Genomic DNA, 21,109 nt, shown 5'->3' on the forward strand with positions numbered 1-21,109 from the left:
TCAATAGCCTTACAGTACCCTTACTGTATGGATGGGAAAAAGAAATGAATATGACAGGAAGTCTTTATAGACTTAGCTTGTCTTTTGGCTTTTTTAGACATGATGCATTTGGAGTCTTTCAATTGTTCCTACCTCCCGGCTTTCTTTCAGTATGAAAGCTTTGGCATTCAGTCATGAAATACAGCACCCCAGTTGCTCCTATTTTTAAACAGATTCTGCAGAGTTGATATTAGTATGGTTTTAATGTTTTAGGCAGAAGTTCAAAAAATAAATAATTCAACCCCATATCTTTACTTTGTTATATATTAAAGAAATATAATTTATAATAAACATCTGCCTTCCTGTAATAGCATAACAGAAGGCAAAGAAAATTGAGTGTGAGAAATAGCATATACTCGTGTGTATATATAATTAAACCTTAAAAGAATAGCTGAGTGATTTTTTTTTTTGTATAGTCTAAGAATTAATAATACTCAAGTAAGTGTCATTTCTTATAAAAGGGCTATGGTAGACATAATGGCCTGGTCTAGTGGTAACACCTGTTAAGAATCTCTTAATGTACAGAGAGCTCTCAGAGATACATACTAAGGCGATACTGAGGGGAACAAGAACAACTGGTTAGCTCAGAAAGGGGGAAATCAATAAAATTGATTAATTGGCATTGTGAACATACCTCTCCTAAAAGGGTGATCACATATAATTTTCACTTTCCAATTGTTTGCTTTAAATTGCTTTGATAAGAACTTATAGGAAATTACTATAGAGATTGCACTGTGTTATCTTTATACCAAAATATATAATGCTTATATTTTCTTTTGTCTCTTATCAAATGTGTCCTCAAAGAAATAATGGATATTTGAAAAAGTAATTGCTGGATTTTCTGGAAAAGTCCCCAAAGATAAGGACTTTAATTTTAAAAACACCCATTAGGTTAAAACCAATAAACTCTGGAGTAGAGCATGTTGCAAATGAGGTCAAACTCTTGAGTTAATTCTGGAATAAGCTGTTTATTTTGATCTACTTCCATGTCTATAAATTGTAGCTTCAATCCAGGCCAGCCAACTCAAAACCACAGATGTTTGTCCAAGAGGGACTACTCTCTAATATAAGTGGATCAACTCAAAAACCCATGACCATTACTGGAAAAATAATTCTGACTACACAGACCCTCCCTAAAAACAATTCCAAGTATAAAGACCTTCCCTAATGATCCATTAATGGAGCAAAAAACCAACCAGTATATCTTGTTCTTGTGGCTGATCAATAATGCTACCATAATGGGGGGGGGGACTCTATGTTTGCCATTTTGAATTGCAATAAAAAAGGAAAACTCTACAATTGGCTCAAATTCAACCTAAGATTACTAGTTAAAAAGTATCTGTGCCTCTCTATAAATCAACAAGGCTGATTTATAGCCTTGTAGACATAGCCTGTAGATTCACAGTTAAGTTATATTATACCAGCCTTAGTCACTGTTTTAAAACTGTTATTAAACAGGATTTAAAATGCCATTTGTTTGAGATATGACCTGGATTACAGGGTTCCAACTGACAAGGAAGTTCTCATAGGGTAAGAAGGTAGACACCCATATTCTACAGAATGAAGTTCCAAATGACAACAAAACCTTTACTGAAAACAATGAAAATCAGTATTCCATCCCATACCATAAACACAATAACCTCAGATATCTGGCACCCAGAAACTTGAGTGTAAAGCAAGCTAACCGGAAGTTGAAGTGTTATTGATGCCAAAACAATAATGTTTTGAATGCTGCAAAAGGATGATGATAAAAACAGAGGAGAAGCTTTTAGTGTTGATTAGAAAACATCTTGCAAGTGACTTCATCTGTTGTGGATAATTTTATAAAAAAAAAAAAAGACAGCCATATTATCTTACTTTAGAGGTCTTACAGTTGCTTATTTTTCACATTACTTCTATGAAAATGAAATTAAATAACAAGAACACATGCCTATCTTAGGGATTCCTTTTTAAAAGCAATCTTAGCATCCATACAGTTTCAACCAGATTTCTCAATTTACTACAGATTTACTAAAGATGTAAATATCCTCACATTTACCATAATTGATGTTTAAAATATTTAACTCAAGGCACTGGAAGAGTCTGAAAAGTCATTTTGTCTTTAATATACCTTGTTTATTAAAGCATAAAATTAGAAAATACATTTTCAAAAGCTTATTCAAAAGGTATGATTGAAGCAAAGAAACAGAAGTTGCTATGATAGATGGGTAATCAGATGGGTTATTTCCAGCTATGCCAGACCAAATATTTACAGTCCTGTTACAGAGTTCTTTTTAGTCAAGCTGCCTGAATTTGCTCTCAGTTGTTCTCAGCCTCTGTGTGTGTGTAGCTGGAGAGGGGATGGGGTAGGAGTGGAAGAGTAGGGGGCTAATAGAGAGGACATGTCAAAATGTCATACCGTGTAGTTCCTCTCAAATAGACACTGACCCTGTAAGTCAGAGGGGGATCCAGCGCAGACCTTTTTAATTAGTAACCCTGGTGATTCTGACAGAAGTGGTCCATGAACAATATTTTGAGACATGTTGCAGCAGTTATAACCCTTGAGAAGCTTTGCTTTATATCCTTAATATTCTCCTCCCAACCACTCTCAGGAATGTACATTCCTCATGAAAGACTCCTTTTTACTATTTCCTCAGGATATAACTCCAGCCTCTGCCTCAAATCTTGCATCTTTCCCTGAACGATTTCCTTCCACTGGCCTTGATGCTTCAAACTGCCCTTGACATCCTGAGACTGAGCTCATCTAATACGAAGACGCTAGTTCCCCTACCAATGCAATTTCCTGCAAAGTACAGACAGTTCTCTTCTTCCAGTGTATCTGCCATCACGAGTGTATGACATTCTTATTTTGAGAAAGGCAGAATGGTATAATGCCAAGAACCAGGTGGCTGGAGTCAGGAGACCCAGGTTTGCATCTCGATGCTGTTCATTCTGACTTAGGATATTGGGAAAGTCATTTGATGCTCTGAGCTACAGTCTCCTCATCTGGAAAATAAATCAAATAATAGCTACCTCTTAGGGCTTCAGTTAGGGTTAAATGAGATACCCTCTGTGATAAAAAATCCTTTGAAAATTGCCATTTCCTATATGGATATTAATTAGACTATTGGATAAATTTTTGAATATTTTTGCAAAGCAATAAAAAAACTTGCCAAAGTTCATTTTGAAATTCTTATCTCATGTGAAAGAATATATGAAACTTCTAGCTCCTTTCTCATAAAGGGTAAAAAGTATAATTCCTTAGTAATCATTTAGTTCTTTAGACATCAATAATGCTAATTCTAGTAATGTAAAAACCAATTGTTCTGAATATTTCTCCATGAGGTCGCCCTGGCAGACCACAGCTCCTAGGCTTTCTCTCTGGCTGCCTCCTAGGTGAGGTTGTCCAGCAGATGTACAGCAGGAGAAGTATGGCAGAAGGACAGAAGTTGGAGTATTTCTTCCCCACTCATTCTATTTTCATACCACAGCTACGGTGGCAACTGTGCTGATTCACTGTGACAGCAGCCTTCTCTCCACACTTCCAGTGCTTACTGGGTTCCAGTTCCACCACTTCCTCTACTCAGCCCCTCAGTGGAGGGTGTGGTAATGGCTTCTTACTTTCAGTCACTGAAGGGAACACCTCACTTACCCTTCACACATTCCCTTGGATGGCAGCCCTCATACCTCTGTAAGTTATCTTTTCATTCAAGTCTTATTCGAACCATCTGGAATGAGTTCTGTTTCCTACTGGGACGCTGACTGATCTACCAATATAGGAGTAGGCCAATTACATGCATGGACATGGGCTGACACGGGTCTCAAACTCTTGATCCTGAGATAATGACCTGAGCTGAAACCAAGAGTCGGATGCTTAACAGAGACATCCAGGCACCCCTGAAGAACACGAATTTAAGTTCACTTTCATGATCAGGGTGTTCATTATTATAGATGATTTTACATCTTCCTATTCTTAGTCATAAGTAGGTATTACTGCTAATATTGAATCGTTTGCCTGAAGCAACACAGTAAAAAAGATTATTGCCCTAAAGCTAAAAGGAAACAAACAAATTCTCTTTCCTGAAGAATCTTGGAAGTTTCTTGTTACCATAGTGTACTTTGGGGTGTTTTTTTTTTCTTTCTTTGTTTTGTTTAAATGATTCATAGAAGTTTTCCAGCAGATGAGGTGGTACTGTTTCCTGTTACTGAGGTAGGGTATGAAACGATTTTTTTTTTAATAAATATTTGTAAGTTTTTATGTGGATTAAACTCCCTCAATATTTTTTATGGAGAAAAAATTAAAGAAGAGGTTATTAACATTGGAAAATAGGCTATCTCAATTACACAGTTACTTTTTCCCAATGGTTTTCTTAATATTTATGTATTAACATCATAATGACTCAATACAATTTATACAATATGGAGCCATTATTGTGGGGAAAAAAAAAACCATTGAAATAATATCTCCATACTACAGACAGACTCAAAACACCATAATGGCTCAGGGGGAACCAAATGCAGGATTACATGATAGGCCAGAAGCTGTGTCATGGTCTACCAGGCCAGGTAAGTAATACACATTTTGCAGAAGAGCCAAGTAAATAGTTACAGAAACAGGAAAGTCTCTGTAGAGTAAATGTGCACTCAGGCAATTATTAAAATATGGATTATGGAAGATTCTCTTTTCTTCTTTTCTCTAGGCTTACCCTTTTAATAAGAACAAAAGTAAATCAAACGTGTGTGCACAAAGACACAGAATACATTCTAATAACTTCAGGGACTCTGTTTTAATCGACTGGAGGGATATATTTCAGAGTGGAGAAATGACATCTTGAGACCCCTTCATTCTATCTGGGTGTTACAGCTGATATGGGCCGGTGTCAGGCAAGCTTAAGAACAATACGTGCTATTCTGATGCCTGGATATTATAGGTGCAGCAATAACTAGCTTGCAGAGCTTCAAAGAGCAGAAACGATTTCAACCTTAATAACCCCTGTGGCATTTTTCAATTTTCCAGGCTGCCAGTCAAATGAATGCATGTCTGGGAAGGAGAGGAGACAAGAAACGGAAAAGATTAACCTCTGAGATCCATGACAGGAGCTCCATTGGCTAAAACCAGTCATGTGTTAGAAAACAAACATGGGCAGGAATGGACTTCCCCAAACACTGAGCACAAATGTTAGAACAAAGATTCTAGGAGAGAAACTGGGACCTTTAGGGTTACCTGGCTGAAACAATCTTGGAATGTTAATCATTCTTAGTTCCTTCTTTCTCTGGGTTGAAAGGAACTCAGCAGTCTCCTGATCTTCAAACCAATTAGCTCAAGAGATGGTTCTTCAGAAACCTGCACTGTCTTTTCAAAGGAAAAAGGCTTGCAGAAAACTCAGACCCGCCACTGCCTAACCTGCTGGCTCTCAGCTGAAGTGAGTGAACAGAACTCATGGTATGGTGCCTTCCTCATACACACACTACAGCCGATCCCTGGGCTTCCTTTATCTATTGAGAAATTAGAAACTTACCCCCAGGAGGTGAAGAACTCCTAATTAAGGATGTCTCTAAGAAAGCTAAGATTATTTCTATTGCAGCATGGGGGAAATAGGAATTATACACAGAATGAAAATGCTCCAAAAAAGAAGCCATTGTGCCGATGACTCTCCACATCTCAACTGATTTCTTGCATTTCTAGGTATCAGATGCTTCTAAGTTTTCTTTCAAAGTGTTCTTGAACCTCCACTTTTCCATCAGTGTTCCTCCCTAAACCTTTGGCAAGCACTGGGTATTCCAAAAATGAGATAAGAAATCATTCATTTCTGGAGTAAGTAAGGGTTTTTAAAAGCAATGGGGAAACTCTGGGGGAAAGCCTATTCATTCTGTCAGAAATCAGCAGTCCCAGCCCTTGTGTTTTGGAAAGGGTCACCATGATATCACCAAGGGGCTGCTTAACCTGATCTGATCCTTTTTCATTAATTCATCTATTTACCTATTCATTTATTCATTCAATAAATATGTGTCCCATAGATATTATGTGCAGAATTCTGAGACAGACATTAAAGAGAAATAAAAGGTAAATGAAGTCCAAAAACATATATGTCACTGAGAAGAGTCTGCCCCACCTTTATTTAATTCATTTCTTGTCTGACTGGAAGAGTGTCCCACCCCAGAATCCCTCTAGTACACTCACTGCACTGCCCCCAGGTCACTGATATTTTCAAATGCAGCTCTGCTATGACATCCTCTGTTGAAAACTATCATGGCTCTTCCCTTACTACAAGATAAAGACTAACATTCTTCAGATGGTGCAACAAGATCTGCAGAAACCTTGGCCCGGTCTTAATCTTCAGCCTTATCTTGCACCCTTCTTCCCTTACAGAGTTTTTTTCATTCTGGCCTTATTATTATTTTTTAAATAAACTTTTAATTGGGAATAATCTTAGATTTGCATTAAAGTCACATAGAGAGTAGAGCATTCCCCTATACTGCTCACTCTATTTCCGTTTTCCCCTAATGTTATCACCTTCCATTATCGCAATATTGGTCAAAACTTAGAAACCATTAACATTACCATTAGTACATTGCTATTAACTCAATGCCATGTGTTATTCAGATTTCACTAGTTTTTCCATTAATGTCCTTTTTCTCTTCCTGGATCCAATTGACCTGGCCTTCTTATATTTTTTTTTTTCTTCTTATAAATTTTTATCCCATTATACAGTCCTTATGTATTCCACTGCATGGTTTACAACAGGGTGTTTTACCCTCACTCCTTGTACCAACTCTCTTGGTTATGTGGTTTCTACTCATCATTCTGATCTTAGCTCAAAAATCACTTCCTCAGAGAAGACTTTCCGAGGTCTGAGTCCATGGCTTGGTCCAGTGTTAAATGCCTTCATACAACCACCCCTTTGTAGCACTTTCCTCAGTCTGTCATCATACCTTCTTTGCTGTAATTATTTAATTTCATTCTTATTTGCAACTAAACTCTAAGGGCCATGAAGGCAGAAAGGCTCTCTGCTTTTCCTAATCATTGTACCCCAAGACTTAGCATGGTGTAGGGCATATAGGTACCAAAGAAATGTGTTGAGTTAATAAACAAATGAAGAATAAATGAATGAAAGAAAGAGTTGGTGGTGCCTGGGTGGCTCAGTCGGTTAAGCATCAAACTCCTGATTTTGGCTCAAGTCATGGTCTCAGGGTCCCAAGATCAAGCCCCGAGCTCTCTCCCTTTTTCTCTAAAATAAACAAATCTTTAGAAAAAGTTAAGTGATAACAGGAGAAACACAAAATAGAACTTCAAAATAAGTGAGAGACAACACAATCACAGGACCTCAAAAGAGAGAAAGATCAAAGTGAGAGTCAGAATTATAGGAAGACTTCATGGCAATAGAGAGTGGGACTTTACTAGGTCATTTCATTCATGCAGTTAACAACTACTGAGCACCTACTAAATGCCAAGCCCTCAAAGTGATTTGCAAGGATATGATATGATCAGTATAATGTTTTATAAAAATAATGGAGCAATATGGAGAATGGATTGGAGCAGAAAAGACCTAAAAAATTGAAAAAGAAAAAGATAATAATCCACCTAAGAAATATTAGGACTTGAACTAATGCAGAAGTGGTGAAGATATGGAAATATTAAGGAAGACAACTCAACAAGGACTTGGAGATAACAATAGAATTAAGAAATTCTCAGTAGGTAAAATGGTAACAAGAACAAGGGATGAGTTAAAAATTAGAGGGACACTTGGAATACAGTGAGAATACTTCCAGGTTAAAGACAAGGGCTCATCATGGAAGATGCAATGGAATAGAGACTTGAGTAGATGAAATCTGCTTTGGAAAAGTCAAGGAGATTGGATTTTATTATATTAGTAATGAGTCATTAAGCAATAATGACATGATGAAAATGAAATATAGGATGAAGATAATTGAGACCGAGGAAGGTGGATGGATGTGATTTGAGCACCCACTTTAGAGTGCAAGCATTAGAAACACAGAGGAAGTGGTACACCTACAGCACTTTTTAAAAGATTGACTTATAAGTACCCAGATCAGCATCCAATGTAGTATCTAGTACAGATACTGTGTCCTCAATAGTTTTTAGTTGACTTACTCTTCATTATGGAGAAAATATCCTGGAGGACGGGTGTATTTTGGGTATCTATAATACTCATTAAGAACCCTTTATATGACAAGTACACAGAGCATACCAAAAAAATTATGCACATAGTGGTCCTCCTTTGAACTATCTTTTTTACTCTTTCAGCTTTCAGGAGAAATGCACACCTCTGATCTACTTCTTCGGTTATCATCCTCCAAAATGGCCTCAGGGATCTCCACCCCCAGCATTTGTACACTGTGTAGTCCTTCCAGCACTGCATGAGGGTTTGTCCGTGAGACCAGTGGCAGAGAGCAAAAGCTAAGGTCTATCATCTCCCAGTGTACATTAGAAAAGATTGCAGCTTCTGTTTTGACTTTCTCTCAGATGGCTCATCCTGGGAAAAACCAGCTGCTTGAGGACTTTCAGGCCACCTGTGAGGAGACACATGTGGCAAAGAAGGGAGGGCTCTGGGCAGCCATTAGTGAGGAACTGAGGTCTGCCAATAACCATGTGAGTGAGCTTCAAAATGGATTCTCCAACTCCAAAACTTGATGTGACTGCAGTTGTTAGAACAGCTTGACTGCAGCTTGAGACCATGAGTCAGAACCATTCAACTAAGCTTCTCCCCATTTCCTGTGACTTAGAAACTGTGAGAGCTAATAAATGTTTGTTGTTTCAAACTGCATGCTTTTGGGGGTAATTTGTTACACAGCAATGGATAACTAAGACAACTTCATCCTATGAAACATTGAAAACTACAAAAAAAATCATATTTATCTTTATCCTAGCTGCTAAGAAGTACAAGCTAAATATTATTCTTGATTTTGGTAGCTTTCCTCATTGTGGAGGTGTTGATTTTTCCTTCTTCCTCCTCCCCTTATTTTCCCATCATTTATCTTCTGTCCACTGATTTTGATTTTATTTTACCTACTCATTTATTATAAGCTCCTAAAGCCTTTTTTGAAATAGATGCAGGATAAAATGATCAAGTAAAAATAGTAGACACTACATAGGATTCCATCAACCATCAGAGAGATCACAATCTCCTTGGAGTAAAAAAAGCAAGTCATGTGACACAGTCTAATACTAGTGCTCGACCACATAGAAACTATTAGAATTCCAAAAAAAGTGATGCCCGAAAGGTGTTTTAAGTCATGTTCCCCAGAAGCAAACCTTGAGATAGGATTTGCATTAGGAATGCACTCTCAAAATAAATTGCTAAGGGAAGGAGGAAAGCAGAATTGGGATGGGGAATATTTCAAAGTCTCACAAATGACGGCTTCAATCTGATCCTGCATGGGAAGTCCAGAATGTACCAAGGCAGAGGAGATGAACTTCCATACTTCTACACCAGTAACCCACTGGCCAAGGACCCCTGAAGAGTAGATAAGCACTCCAGCTGTCTACAAAATCTCTTGAGTATGCAGCCAAAATGGTTACAGTGGCTCAGGGGAAGTTCTCCAAAGAAGAAAGTAGGTGTCCGTGGTCAGAAGAAAGAGCACACTGAAACCAACAGAGAACGCACAGAAATGGTGAAGAGATGCGAGACCGTCTGCATGGAGTGTGAAGGTCTGCTCTATTAGAGAAAGTTCCTTTCAAGGAGATAGCTCTTCACCTGTACCAACCCTTACAGGATAGGGAAAATTAGGCTAGACAAGAAGGAGAAAGTATTTTAAAGAATCTAAATGGGAGAACTAACCAATTACAAAACTAGCAGAACCTCTCAGGCACTCTAGGATGATTTGGTATTATAACTTTGACTCTTAATTCTATTTCTAATCCCAATGAGGGATCTCAAACCCATGTCTTGTTTAGGTTATTAAAACACAATCATATGCCTTTAGAAAAGAGATAGGGAGAGGTTAAAAAAAAAAATCTATGTTTCTTCCAAGCCTTCACAATGCTAGTTTTTATCCATTCTGGTTCTGAAATACAAATACATCATAAAATCCCAAGTTCAATCTTAGATAAAAAGAAAGCCTGGTGGAGGAGGATGAGGCCACACAAGTGTTTTAAGACTCTCTCTTCTATTATTATTCCCAGGTTGCTGAAATTTGGAAATCATTTCAAGTACAGGTTATTTAATGTCTCACTCTCTCTCTCTCTTATTCTCCCTCTCTCTTTCTTTTCCTTTTTTAAAATTTATCACTGACAAGCCAAGTGCTCTATGTAATAGCTTTTCCTCCTTCATACGCTTTAGGATATAGTCTAACTTTATCTGGAGTTGAGCATAAAGGCATAAATCATTAAGTCCTGCTTGCCTGATCAAGAGCCTATCTTTCAGAAAAACCAAGCGTCCAGGAACTGCCGTTCACAGCAGCTCTATTTTCTGGCCCTCCATCAGGTTTGCAGACACCTCTCCCCAAGGATTCATCAACCACCAAACAAAGAGGAAGACAGGTCAATGTCACCAAAATCTGCAGCTTCAGCAGCTTCTGAAGTTCCTGACCAAAAAAATAAAAGAAAAAGAAAAAGAGAGAGAGAGGGGGAGAGAATGGGGAAAAAAACAAAACACCTCAAAGGAACTTTAACATATGTTCTCAGAATTCATAGGTTACATTCTGGAAAGGAGACTTTCAAAACCCCATAACAAGCAAATTTCTGGTGCTATAATGATGGGTGACCAACCAGCCTGGAGAGATGATACTGGCCATCATTGTTTTATTAGCTCGAGTCCAGTTTTGTGAGCTATTCTGTCATTGAGACAAAAGAATTTCTTCATGATACCTTTTATCATGTTATCATGACTTCAATGTAAATCAGCCATACAGAAAGATTCACATCTACAGAACATAGGCATCGCCTTCCAGCCGAATATTCCTCTTTCAATTTGTCCTCAGATACCCTTGCACTTTGGCAACACCAATTTATACCACACAATGATAGAAATCTATACCCGGAATGATTTATCCCACTCATCTATACCACAAAATGATAGATCAACCCAGAACAGGAACCACTGCACTGAGGGTGATTGCTCATTTCATAGGTGAGAACGCTGAGGCTCCAAGGGGTTAAGTGAACCTGCTCAAGGCCACACAAATCCTGTAGTAGAAGCTCAGACACCTGTCTCTCTATCCAAAGCTTTTCCAGTTATATCACAGTGTATCTGAAAAGGTTAGAGACAAATTTAAACTCCAAAGTGGTGTTGTATAAGATTTAAAGATTCTTTTGAGGCCGAGACACAACCCAATGAAACTCGGGTAAATGAAAAGCAGATCTCTATTACTTCAAGTCCAAATGAGAGAAGTCTACCAAGCAGGGCCACGTAGGCAATTGGGCAGAGGAAGAGTAAGAGTAGGTTGGAGGTGGAGAAGGTGGCTTAAGTAAGGCAGGTAGGGTGGGGTTAGCTAGGTTTTTTGAGTTTTCTGTGGACAGGATAATTTGAATGATTCCTCAGGTTCCAGGGCATAGGGGCCACCCAAGATGTCTGGGGTCTGGTCCGTGATTGGGGTGAATACACAGTAGCCTGGGAGTGTGGGGTTTCCACAGGGGCTGACATGTGGATTTAACTAGTTGTTCCTCTTTGAAAAGGGAAACTGATCAGCCTTTAGCCATGGACTTTAAACCGGGCAGAGACAGCATCTCCAAAAAATTGTATTACAAGGGGTTATGAATAAATAGTGTTAGCCCTAGGTAAACCACACATACCTATAGAAGCAGCTGTGAAGAAAAAAATAAACTGAACAATATCATTAAGAATCAAGAGACCCCAGGGTGGAGTCCCTCCGCCACTCATTTGCTACGTGACTTTGGGCAAGTCATCTAACTTCCTCTGTACCTCAGGCTCTTCATCTCTGAACTGACAATTTACAGAACTTACCTCACAAGGTTATTGTGGAGAGTCAATGTAATAATATATATTTAACAAATACATGTATTTCGTGTGTTTATATAAAATACAAGGAATTTTGTCCCTAATCACAGGCACGGTACAAATGTAAGGATATCAAAACGTTTTTAAAGGACCGCATTCTTATCACCACACAGATGCACACGTCTTCTACTTTCAGGGAGTGTCTTTTTACCAGCAAATAGACAGAGCTATAAATTGTGGATTCTTGATATAATAGATCAAGATAGTTCCTTCCAATCTGTTATGTTCTATTGCCTCAAAATAATAAACTGCCAAGACAATATCATGCATCATATTAGTGGCAGATTATTCAGTGAAACCCCAGGGAAAAGAACTCACGGCTCACAAACAGACACCAACTTTCCTCCCTTGTTATCTCATCCTTCTTTGTAGAGTCCTGAGTTGTACAGGGTAAGAAAAATCTTAACTTACAATATTCAGAAAAAAGATGTGATTCATGAAAACAATACGAATTTTTGGAAACACAACACTTTCAAATTATCAGGGTAAAAGCAAGATAAAAATGAATCATTTTGGACTGAGAAGGACTATTTTGGGGGCAAAGATTTATAAGGGAGATCAAGGAATGGGAGTGTGAATATAAAACATTCAGAATTCTTTTCCAGACACTCAGAATTACAATGATTCTCAGTTCATTTTTCTCAGGAAGCTCAGATGTTTTGATATCAATAAAAGAGACTCCAATTGGCCTTTCCCATTAAAGTCTCTTCTCTCATCAGAAATGGGTGGTAGAGCAGATCCTCAAGAAAGGAATGACCCATTAGTTATAACCCTTACATTCTCTTACATGTCTAAAAAGAACTTTCCAGAAAGAAGTTTCCAAGAGGTAGAGCTGCCTTTTTTTTTTTTTCTTTCTCCACAGGGATAAGACACAGGTGAATTATTCGACTACATAATTTTTCAAAGCATTATAGCGTGTGCTTTTAAAATACTTCTAAAACAATGGTTTGCATAGTTCAGTTCCAGAAGAGTATTGCAGGTAATGAAGCCTAGCCCAAACAGAAATGTCCACTTGTTATTTACAAATCTTAGATAAAATAAGGACATTCACTTACAAGCACATAAGAGCTCTCATAATATGTATTCTCATCTATTCTGTAACCATGAATCCTGTGAGGACCTCTTACTACTCTAGTCCAAGTGGATCTAATATCTTACCAGTAATCTGTCTTCTAAGAACTCCCCTCCTATATCAGTGGCAAGAACTAGGACCACTCATCAGCTACTGGTGAGGGGAATTAGATGACAACATTTGGCTTAGATGAGTCGGGAGTTACTGCAGAATCACATGAAAAAGGGCAGGCACTGAACATGCCAAGTTCTTTTTTTTTTTTTTTTTTCCTTTTTTAAGATTTTATTTATTTACTTTTCAGAGAAAGAGAGAGAGAGAGAGCACAAGTAAGGGCAGCAGCAGGCAGAGGAGAAGCGGGCTCCCAACTGAGCAAGGAGCCTGATGTGGGGCTGGATCCCAACCTCAGCCGAAGGCAGATGTCTCACCACCTGAACCACCCAGGGAGCCCTGAACAGGTCAAGTTCTAAAATGCCTTTGGGTAAGAACCCAGGAAGGTGTGTGAGCACTACCATTTCTTGAGTACTGCATGTAGCAATTTTAAATAGAGTATCTTCTTTAATCCTCCAGCGCCCATGAGGTATTTATCACTATCTTCATTTAACATTTGAGAAAACAGTTGCTGGAAGGATTGATTACATGCCCAATACGCCCAATGCCACAGCACTTTTCATAGCAGGACCAGAAACTCTAGCTAGGTTGGGCTGATTCCAAAACTTCGGCAATGACCCAGCGTGCTGAACCTCCAAGAACTCGGGCAGCTATCACATCTGTTGGATCATCGATTCGTTATCCCTGAAAGTTTTTGACAAATAACTGAGGCCAGGTACTAAGCCTGGATCCCTTGGATCCCTTTTAGTTATCCCCAAACCAACTCAGTCAGATTCACCTATGTTGAGATTGCTCAACAAAAGGGCCCCACGGAAAAACAGAACCAGAGGCTTGCCACAAAGTGCTAAGAACAATGGAGTTATTAGGAGGAGACATCAAAATATCATCAGTTCACGGGAGAAAATGTTCCCGTTCTGATCCTCACATGCTGATACTACAGATGGACCCAGCTTAGCTGAGGTACGCTCTGTGCTTCAGCTGTTTACTTAAGCAGCACCGGGGTTCTCAGAAACAGTTGCTATGCCAACCAGCCCGGGGACTATATATACATTCATGACCGGGGCTTATTCTTAGGGCTTTGTTACCTCTCCTTCAAAAGTTTGAATCTCTTACTGCTAAACCACTTGCATGCGAGCATTACAGCCTCTGATAGTCAGCTTCCCTTTCTCCGGCAGGTGAAAAATTCAATGACGGTTTGCGCAGGCAACGCTGAGCAGCCCTTTGACGTCACACTTTTATAGACAGGGACCAGACTGCTCTCTCTGCCCCAGCCTCTGAAGATGTGGTGTTTAAATGATAAAGGGCAGTGCCTTTTGTCATCTATTATTAACTGTCACCTGTGCACATGACCACAGAAGTTCTCAGAGGAGGAAGTAAAGCATGCTTTCTGAGGTGCCCTGTTAATCGTGCTTTTTAAATTTCTTCACCTCATTTTTAATGGGACACATTTCAGAATAGCGTCAGTCGACAAATTTGGCCAATCAATCCACCTCAGGTCTCCTGCTAGAGCTGCATTTAAATAAACCTGTAATGTTGAAAGCTGAAGAGAGAAAGCTCTTTAATTACCTTTTCTCCTGTTTATGTTACTTTGATGGCTTTTGTTCAAATGCAGCTGAATTTTCAGTCTGTTTATTTTATAATTATTGGATGACTACATGCGGCACTGCCATTTCAATTAGATTTTGATGGCTGATAAAACCATTGTTGACAGGGAGTGCGCAAATGAATTTGGGGAAACCAGATTAGTGATGTTTGTGTTGTCGCATTTAAATAAAACGAAATGTCCCGGTAGCAGTGTGATCAAATCTGAAAATTTTGTTATAAAGAAAGAAAAGGGAGCTCTGTGAGAAATCGGGTTTTCAACAGAAAAGCTGTTTCCTGTTGAGACATCATTTTAAATCCTCAAGTGTGCAGCCACTTCTTCTTCAAACAGATTATAAAACCAAAAAACAATCATATAATCTCTTCTAACAAGAGGTTTGCAGCTAGACAGATTGCTTTAAAGGAGAAAGAAGTAGAAAGAAAGTCAAGATCTAAATACTGATAATAGTGCTAAATCCGTTTGAATTGATAAGGTAGAGGAAGCATGGTGATAAAGCTTAAGGGGTTAAGACTTTATGTTCACCCAAAAGATCAATACCTAGGGAAGAAGAAAGCTCAGGAATGTTTCCATCTCCAATTAACAACCGAAATATACATGGCAGATGAGGCAAAGCAGAAACAGACAAGCTATTTTCCCAGAAACAGACCCTGTTCAAGCAGGGCTCAGGCTCGCTTTGTTATCGATGTAACAACTGTGCGAATGACAATCTTTAAGTGCTAAAATATTTGCAAAAAGGAATGGAAATCTGCTGTTTCTCTCAAGTCATTAAAGCAAAGCCAGAGAGTTGAAACAAAACAGAACCATGTGTAGTTGGCCAAGCTGAACAGAAACTAACCTCCGCGCAGATGCCTTAGCAGCCATGCTCTGTGTTCAGTGCTGTGCTTACAACAACCCAGCCGCCCAGTTTGGAAGGTGTCATCCATGCAGGTGGTCAAAGGGCAGAGCTGCGATCAGGACCCAGGGGTAACTCCAATGCCTGTGCTTTTGCCCATTTAGCAGTGGCAGCTTATCTAGTTTGGTTTCATCTTGTACAACGTTCACTCAACATTCACACAACAGTCACTGTGTTCTGCTCCTTACCATCCTCATCCTCATTCAGCAGACACCAAAATCTGGGGGTGCCTGGGTGACTCAGTGGGTTAAAGCCTCTGCCTTTGGCTCAGGTCATTATCCCAGGGTCCTAGAATCAAGCCCCACATGGGGAACCTCTGCTCAGTGGGGAGCCTGCTTCCCTTCCTCTCTCTCTGCCTGCCTCTCTGCCTGCTTGTGATCTCTGTCTGTCAAATAAATAAATAAAATCTTAAAAAAAAAAAAAAAAGAAAGAAAGAAAACAGAATCTGACCCCTTCACTGGGAAAGCTCACCAGGGCTAGAAGTGAGCGTGCAGCACCCACCTTACCATCGACCTATTCCCCTGGCCTGATGTTCAATGTCTTAAAGAACAAAACCTAGAAGGGCTAGTTACCTTTCTGACGATTTACGGAGATGTTGTGAGACAATAGAATAATTCCAGCTAACAATTATATGGTGCTTGCTATATGTCAGAACATTTTCTATGATTATTACTATATAGATATCTCATTTCATCAGCTCAACAACCTGAAAAGGTAGGTTCTCCTTTTTTCCATCCCCTCCCTCTCACAGATAGGGAACAGGGGGCAGAGGTCTCAGATGCTAAGTGAAAGAGACAGAGTCTGACCTAGGCAAATCTTGCTGCAGAGTCTGCACTCTTACCTGACAGTATTTACTGAGCCTGCAAGGATAAAGGAGTGTGAATACAATCGTGCATCATGCACACTTAAGTGGGGTTTGCATCTAATTGCACATCTCTGGTCCGCTGAACAGTAAAACAAAATTGCTTTTCTGTTACCTGTTGTTTTTCATGATTACCGTTACTGATGGTTGGCTTGATAAAAGTTTGTTTTTAATGGCTATTAAATGTATGGAATTGCTAGCATTTCTATGTCCCAAATTTATGAATGATATATTTGTATCCAGTTTCACAAGTACATTGCTTATATTCTCTACTTTCACACCAAAGGAAACAGCTCTATAAAAATAGCACCTGCTTGTAACGTTTTCTATACCTACCTTTCAAATGTATACAGCATTGCATTTGGTCCTTCCAGCAAGTCCACGAAGTAATGTAGGTGTTATTTTCTCAGGAAAAAAGAGAACTAGGCATGGGAAAATCAAATAGTCACCAGGATCTGTTCTGGAAAATATAAGAAGGAGGAAAATGATGAGATAGTAACTGGAAAAAGTCAAGCTGGCTTGCCCATACCACGTTGATGGTTTATCCTGGAGAGACTAGGCAGAAGCCTATTAGCCAACAAATCATGATGATTGTGTTCTGTATGCCATACCATGGGCTAGAGGGATTTAGACAAGGAGGAGAAACCAAACTCTCTAACCTTAAAGAGCTTCCAGTTTGAAGATGAGACAGATGTGTGTACATCAATATAAATAAGAACAAGGTTTCACATAGCTCCATCTTATTTCCCAAGAAGAGACTTGAAAACAGTCACCACCTTCCAACTTTTTGAATCCTTTCACTCCAATAAATGACTAGCATGTGATTATTACTAAAGAAATTATTAAATTATTATTGAGAAAAGAATAGTATAATAAAGTCACTGTTAGAATCTTAGAATGGGTGGAAAAAGCTTAGTTTTGATGAGTACAATAATGCTTTAGTTTGAGGAGCTATTGTCATCCAGCTGTTGCTGAAAGTTAGAAGCAATTTTTTTTAATATTTTATTTATTTATTTGACAGAGAGAGAGATCACAAGTAGACAGAGAGGCAGGCAGAGAGAGAGGGAGAGGGAAGCAGGCTCCCTGCTGAGCAGAGAGCTCGATGTGGGACTCGATCCCAGGACCCTGAGATCATGACCTGAGCCGAAGGCAGCGGCTTAACCCACTGAGCCACCCAGGCGTCCCAGTTAGAAGCAATTTTAAAAGTTTCCGTTGTGTTGGGGCACCTGGGTGGCTCAGTCAGTTAAGCATCCAACTCTCCTTTTTTTTTTTTTAAGATTTTATGGATTTATTTGACAGACAGAGATCACAAGTAGGCAGAGAGGTAGGCAGAGAGAGAGGGGAGGAAGCAGGCTTCCCGCTGGGCAGAGAACACGATGTGGGGCTCGATCCCAGGACCCTGGATCATGACCTGAACTGAAAGCAGAGGCTTTAACCCACTGAGCCACCCAGGCACCCTAAGCATCCAACTCTTGATCTCAGCTCAGACATGATCTTGGGGTTGTGGGATTGAGCCCTGCATTGGGTTCCTCACTCAGCATGGAGTCTGCTTATCCTTCTTCCTCCCTACCACTTGCTCTCTCTCTCTCAAATAAAAATATAAGATCTAAAGGGGCGCCTGGGTGGTTCAGTGGGTTAAAGCCTCTGCCTTCGGCTCAGGTCATGATCCCAGGGTCCTGGGATCGAGCCCCGAATCGGGCTCTCTGCTCAGCAGGAAGCCTGCTTCCTCCTCTCTCTCTCTGTCTGCCTCTCTGCCTACTTGTGATCTCGGTCTATCAAATAAATCAATAAAATCTTAAAAAAAAAAATAAGATCTAAAAATAAAGTTTCCATTGTGTTAACTTGGGACCAAGATCTGAAATGAAAACTAGTGATGGAGTTTAACAGTGTCGTGTGCTAAGTCTAAGAAATCAGGTCTTACTTAGACCCAGCAAGTCTAAGAAATCAGGAAGAGGAAGGACTGTGTCATCTTGGTTTCTTTCTTTCTTTCTTTTTTTTTTTAAATTTAATTTAATTTTTTTTAATTATTTTTGTTAACATAGAATGTATTATTTGCTTCAGGGGTACAGGTCTATGAATCATCAGTCTTACACAATTCACAGCACTCACCATAGCACATACCCTCCCCGATGTCCATCACCCAGCCACCCTATCCCTCCCCGCCACGACCCCCTCCTGCAGCCCTCAGTCTGTTTCCTGAGACTAAGATTCCCTCACGTTTTGTCTCCCTCTCTGGTCCCATCTTGTTTCATTTTCCCTTCCTTCTCCCCACAAACCCCTGCCCTGTCTCTAAAATTCCTTCTATCAGAGAGATCATAGGATAATTGTCTTTCTCTAATTGAGTTATTTTGCTTAGCATAGTGCCCTCTAGTTCCATCCACGTTGTTGCAAATGGCAAGATTTCAGGTTTTGGCCATCTTGATTTCTTATTCAGCAGTAAAACAAGGAGGAGAATAGAAAGGTTTTATAAGCATAAAAATTTCGCTGGGTATTTTGAATATGAAGATAACTGCCTTTCCCTGTTCCAATCTTAGTTGCATGTTTTTATACTTTTTTATACTGGTGATAGGTATGATTTATTCATGTACTATCTTACTTGACCCTGTCCTCCTACCCTGAGTTTCAATAAACATTACACATTTACAATCACAGAACAGAACAAAACAAACCCGGATGGACTGGGTTAGGGTGTCCGCGTGAGACCTATCCGGGGGGAAAAAAAGCGAGCTGGCTTTTATCAACCTGTTACAATGGAACAGACGTCCCACCAAGAGTACCCAGAAGCTAGGCCAAGGGGATTATTTTATGGGTCAGACTAAAATAGCTGCTTCTCTGCTCCTAATTTCAATTACTTCTGACAGCCTACCTCAACACAGCCCACAAATGAATCATGATTCAGAAACTGAGAAGGTGTAAAAAGTTACACATCTTGTCAGAACTGTGTGTAGTACAGATAGAGTTTAAGGTCTTACTATTCAGTAGTGGCCTTAAGACAGAATGCCAATTTCTCTGATGTCTATTTCTCTACCTGTGAAAGAGGGGATTGAATTGGGAAAGATGTACACTCCGAGGAGATCAGCTAAAGCTGTGGTGCCAGGGACTAGGGCATGCCTAAATAGCCCACAATGCATTGAATTTCACAGACATAGTTCATTCAAGCTATTCTCTCACGGTAGAAGGAAGGGGGGCCTGTCCAGTAAACAATAATATCGTTTAATACTTAAACACTCAAACACTTAGTTTGCTGTAGTATTACTAGCATTTTGTTCATTTTTTAAAATATGCTTTTTTGCTTCTTCTCAAACACAGTAGTTTCTTCACCTTGAGTTTTCGGAGGGAAGAAGGATGGGCAATTTTCCACAGGAAGAAAGATCGCTTATATTCTGTTTCGAGTCAGTTTCATCTTTTAAGCCTCGCATTGCATTGCATCTTAAGTCTTGCGTGACATATTGGTAATCAAACTGCAAAACAACTAGGGGGAGAAATCAAATCACCTCCTTTCTTTCCTCTCTTACCAATTTTTTAGAGGAGATAGGACAGGGGGAGGGGAGAAGAAAAGAGAGGAAGGGAAGAGAGAGGAAAATTTTTTCCAGATTTCAAAGGATCGCAATCCAAATGAAAGGTCTTGCAGTTCTTCCCGTTAAGCAGTCGGAGTTTGAAGTGGAGCCCTTCTTGAGGGCACGTTTCTTGCCCTCCTCCTCTATACTGATTGCACCTCTGTAATCTCTCCACTTAGCTCTGTTTTCTTAGTGCTCCCTCTGCCCTCAGCTTCTCTTGCTGTGATTGCTCTGGCCTCCTTGGCTCCCTCCAAGCTACCTCTGCTCCTCCGTTTTCCTCCTCTTCCATTTCTGGAACCCTTTTCCATGCCCTCCTCCTCTCCCCCTCACCCCTGTGATCTTTCCGGCCTCTGCAGCATTTCCTATGACCACTCTCCTCGGTTTTTCTCTGTGATTTCTCTGCCCTCTCTGGCTTTCTCAGCTTTCTTTAGAATGCAGAAAACCTCAAAAGGTTCATAGATTAATTTCAGTTTGGATAAGCTTCCAAACTTGTGAGTGCTTACATGGACTCTTTACTGAAACTCTTTGGATCTAAACTCTCACTGGGGAGGCCTGCCTTATAAAAGTTCAAATACTTGGAGTTTTATCAAGAGAATAATTTCCCCTCAAACACTGGCCTTTATGGTTCTTATTTTGGGTAAGGTGAAAAGACAATGGCCATTGTTCACTGTGCACAGTTTATCTTTCATTTGACATGGGTTATGCATGATTAGAAAACTCAGTAGGGCCCTGAGAAGGACGCAAACAAGCATTTTTTTTTTAAAGATTTTATTTATTTATTTGACAGACAGAGATCACAAGTAGGCAGAGAGGCAGGCAGAGAGAGAGGGGGAAGCAGGCTCCTTGCTGAGCAGAGAGCCTGATGTGAGGGGCTCGATCCCAGGACCCTGAGATCATGACCTGAGCCAAAGGCAGAGGCTTAACCCACTGAGCCAACCAGGTGCCCTGCAAACAAGCATTTTTTAAAAAATTAATTCAGTAAAGATTTATTGGATGCCTACTGTGTGCTGGAAATGTAA

Source organism: Neovison vison, chromosome 5 (genome assembly GCF_020171115.1).
Source record: "Neovison vison isolate M4711 chromosome 5, ASM_NN_V1, whole genome shotgun sequence".
In the NCBI taxonomy this organism is placed as follows: Eukaryota; Metazoa; Chordata; class Mammalia; order Carnivora; family Mustelidae; genus Neogale; species Neogale vison.